This window comes from Centruroides sculpturatus, unplaced genomic scaffold, assembly GCF_000671375.1.
Source record: "Centruroides sculpturatus isolate CEXI.00-Female unplaced genomic scaffold, Cexi_2.0 scaffold180, whole genome shotgun sequence".
NCBI lineage: Eukaryota > Metazoa > Arthropoda > Arachnida > Scorpiones > Buthidae > Centruroides > Centruroides sculpturatus.
The window spans coordinates 736896-741254 of NW_019384918.1; the positions used below are offsets into that span (position 1 = coordinate 736896).

General features: G+C 28.4%; 1 protein-coding gene across 1 annotated transcript in view; it reads left to right on the forward strand.

Annotated features, from left to right (window-relative positions):
- The first annotated feature begins 2782 nt into the window (after positions 1-2782).
- LOC111631811 overlaps positions 2783-4359 on the forward strand; it is a 24419-nt gene continuing 22842 nt past the window's right edge. Inside the window, exon 1 of the mRNA XM_023376122.1 lies at positions 2783-2924. The gene's annotated coding sequence lies outside the window, so the exon portion shown is untranslated. The remainder of the gene's footprint in view (positions 2925-4359) is intronic.

A 4359-nucleotide genomic window follows, 5' to 3' on the forward strand; every position in this document is an offset into this window, starting at 1 on the left:
TTAATTAATTATTATAAAATGGCCAAAAGCTTAATTTTGAGGCTGGTGGTGTGTTTTTAATAAGAAAAATTTGTAAATGCTAATAATAAGGAGGAAAATCGTAATTCATTCCGACTCTATTCGAGATACGACACACGATATCTCCGTTTATTTCCCCAACCCGTTCACCTTTAAACAAGAAAATTAAACAGCATCAACCCCCTAATACAAAACCTCCCTGCAAAATATCAAAAATTTTCGATAAAAAGCACAGAAGTTATTAAACTTCAAACAAGGTGAACAAAGTCGTGCCCCACACTTACACACACACTAACACTAACAGAAAATATTCCGAATTTTTTCGACGTTTTAAGGTGTCCTAAATCCAAAAATGTATAAATATTGGAGGTGAGATTGTTATTTTTTTTTTTTTTGACCGATCGCCATACATTTCCTCTGTTATATATAACTGCTGAGAAAATAAACATTACAGTATTTAAAATGTTTGCTCTAATACTCAAATTATTACTGTAGTGCCTTGCCCCTGTACATCATACTTTTCCTTGTATACAGGTGTTGTGCCGGTCGTCTATCTAACACATTTCCCGGATAAATTTTTGACAGTGGGAATTTATAGGTCTACAGTTTATTTTTTCAAATTACAGTTTAATCGCTACAGTTAACTCTTGAATAATGAAAACAAATTATTTATCATATCGTTCATAATTTGTATCAAACATCATTAATATTTAGTGACCCATGACCCTTTCTTGTTTAGAAACAGAAATGAATGACATAGTAGAAATACAGTCGACCCCCCCATAACACTGTTGATAATTCCGTTTTATATGAATTCCGTGTTGTACGAGTCACTTAGATTTTAGAAATACGTGTGCCGGGCTGTGAACGGCTCACGTATTTGTAAAATCTAAGTGACTCGTACAACATGGAATTCATATAAAACGGAATTATCAACAGTGTTATGGGGTCGACTTGTATTTTAATTATATTTTAACCTTTTCTCTGTTTTAGAATTAAAGAATGGACAACAATAAATAAATAATTAAACAATGAAAAATTTGAAGTACATAAGCTACGTATTCAATAGCGTAATAGGATATGATCCCCCCTCAAAAAAAATAATTGTCACGAGGAAATATAAGGCGATAAATGTAATTAATTTTTTCTTCGTATTTTAAAAAGTAAGAGGAAATGGGAAATTATAATATAATGTAATATAGAATTTAACACTTTATGAAGTGATATTTATAATATTTATTATGTTATTATTAACACAAAGGTATACAAAATGAATACACATTCTTTTATAGTTTATAGCTTTAGTAATAACAAAACTGTAGAGATTTTTGTAGTTATTTTTTTACTTTATTTATTATATTGAAGGGTTGCATCAGAGACACGCATTGTAACCAGTTACAAAGAAAAGTGACGAGCTGATTTCGCAACAAGTTTTTTTTTTACTGACGAGCAGAAATATAAGATAAATCGATTGCAAGATTCTGCATTGTGATAACACCTTTTCGATTGTGAGTACTGTATTTCATTATATTTGTATTGTTTGATAAGAAAATGTGTAATTTAGAATTAAATAACATTTATTTACTAATTTATATACAAATTTAGTTTTCATTAAATTAATAACTATTTTAATTAATGAGAAGAGATGCTACATTACAAAGCCTTTGATTTTATCGATCGTTAAGCTGAGGTTAATACCAGTTAAATTAATAAATAAAATGGAGTAACTATAATTTATTCTCTATCAATTTTAGATAGATACTAAAATTCAGACGGTGAAAGAAACTAAAATACAAATGTAAATGAAAGTCAGGATGCTAAATTCGTTACTTCTAGATTGTCGTATTTTACTTTTAAAGACTCTTCCGCGAATGTTTACGTGTTCTTTTACTTCTACACTTTAACGATTGAGTCATCGTTCAAACATTCTTCTTTTAAGTTTTCTTTTTTAGGTCATCATATGATCGTCAATGTCATTTACCTTCAGTTGATCGATTCGGAGAATGACCTGTTTAACTCATTCTGCTATTTGAAGCTGTCTACCAAAGTCGTTATATTTTTTTTTGTTTATGTATTCCAAATTATATATTAATATCTTATATAAGTTACAAGTACAGTAATCTATCTATTAGGCTATAGACTTATAATAATAATTAATATATAAAATAACTAATATTCGCTTATTTGATAAATATTTTTCTACTATTCAAGTAATTTATTATGCTATTTTCGAGTTTTGCTTCTCTCTAAATGTGAATGACGTAAATATAATTACATTAAATTATTTATAGAAAAGATAACACTACAGTATTTACATAAGAATTTAGAATACGACTACTTTACTTATAAATTTAAATTAGTATAAAATAATCTTTAATTTTTATTTTAAAGATTTAATTCATAATTGAAATATATGTACAAGTCGACCCCCCTATAACACTGTATATAATTCCGTGTTATATGAATTCCATGTTGTACGAGTCACTTAGATTTTACAAATGCGTGAGTCGTTCACAGCCCGGCACACGTATTTGTAAAATCTAAGTGACTCGTATAACATGGAATTCATATAAAACGGAATAATCGAGTGTTATAGGGAGGTCGACTGTATAATTTTTAAAAATTAAATATTTATATATCAATATATTTACTCTTTTCTTCTTTGATTCAATTGTTCTCCCTATCAGCAATATCTTTATTTTGATATAGTCATTTTTAATTACAATAGCTAAGAGTGGTGTAATAAAGTGAAATCCCTTTGGACTTGATTATCATTAGATAAACGTAATAAAGTTGATACCTTTTGCATATTAATAATGTTTTTCTGTAGAAATTTCTATTGATAAGTAAAATATCTCTGTTTCTCGTTAAATTTCTTCACTTAAAATATTCGTTCCGACATTAAGGTACTGTATTTTAATTTATATAATTGAGATAATGTTTTATTTGTACAGTAGACCCCCTATAACACTAGATAATTCCGTGTTATATGAATTCCATGTTGTACGAGTCACTTAGATTTTACAAATACGTGTGCCGTACTGTGAACGGCTCACATATTTGTAAAATCTACATAGAATGGTTGTAGCGACGCCATGTTGAAAGAAATTGAATACACCTCCGCCATTTTTCTTTTAGTCAAAGGGGCGTAGCATTTGTATTGTGTAAAGGCAACGAGCTAAAATATTCTAACTCGTTGTGTAAAAGCGTGCAAAGGAAGGGAAGAGTTTTAAATTTGTACAGGTAAAAAGAAATTATTTGTTATCAAGAAACAATGATATAAAGTATTAAAGTTCTTTCGATTTTATATGATTATCACATAGCAAAATAGCTTTTGCTTTTAATGAAATAATAGTTTTATGCTATTAAACTTAATATCTTTATGAATTACATTTTAAAGTATTTTAATAATTATTTTGTTAATATATCGTACTTATTCTGACTACACTCTTTATTTGTCTTATTGGTCCATTTATCATGCATGTAATCGAATTTAATAACAGGTTGCAGGTGATATAATTTTATTGACATTTTACTTTCCCCACTGTTAGAAGATATAACGTAGGGAAAGTATTTTAATCAATAAAAAATATAAAACAATGGGTTCGGTGAAATTTCTAAAAAATATAATTTCTAAAAATAAAAGATTATCTTTAGATAAGATAAACACTCTTTCTTAAATCGATTTCGAGTCATTTATATCAGCAGACAAATAATTAACAAAGATACTATACTTCAGCCAACATTATTTCTTTTATTATTTTCAAACTTCTCTCCAAATGCATTTCGCCGTTACAGCCTCATCGGTGCATTATCCAACATTGAGCAACTCGTTCCCTTTTATACAAATAAATCTTTTCCAGCATGCATCAATATTTAGACCGACATTCTAATTTAACAAATTTACATGTTCAGCAATACAAAACTGCTCTATCACTCGTCTTTTAAACCAATTTTCCATTTTATACAATTATAATTACTACAGTGTTGATACCACGGTGACTCTTGTCTTTTTAGACGAATCGCTGCCTCGTCTTATTTTAGGTGTGTCTCGAGCCTCCGTCCCGTTTCTCCAGCATATGATTTCGCTTTCAAACAATCGCACGATACTTTGTAAATCACTCCTGCGACATCAAGCTGATTTTTTACTATATTTATAATATTAATAATAATATTCGACATTTTGTTTTCCTGCTTGGCCACTACTCATATAGAAAACTTTTTTAAAAATGGGTTTATATCGTTCGTAAAGATTATGTATATAAGGCATTTTTACATAAGTATTATTATTTATACAATTTTTTACATTATATCTGTAATTTATAAAAGAATTATACCACT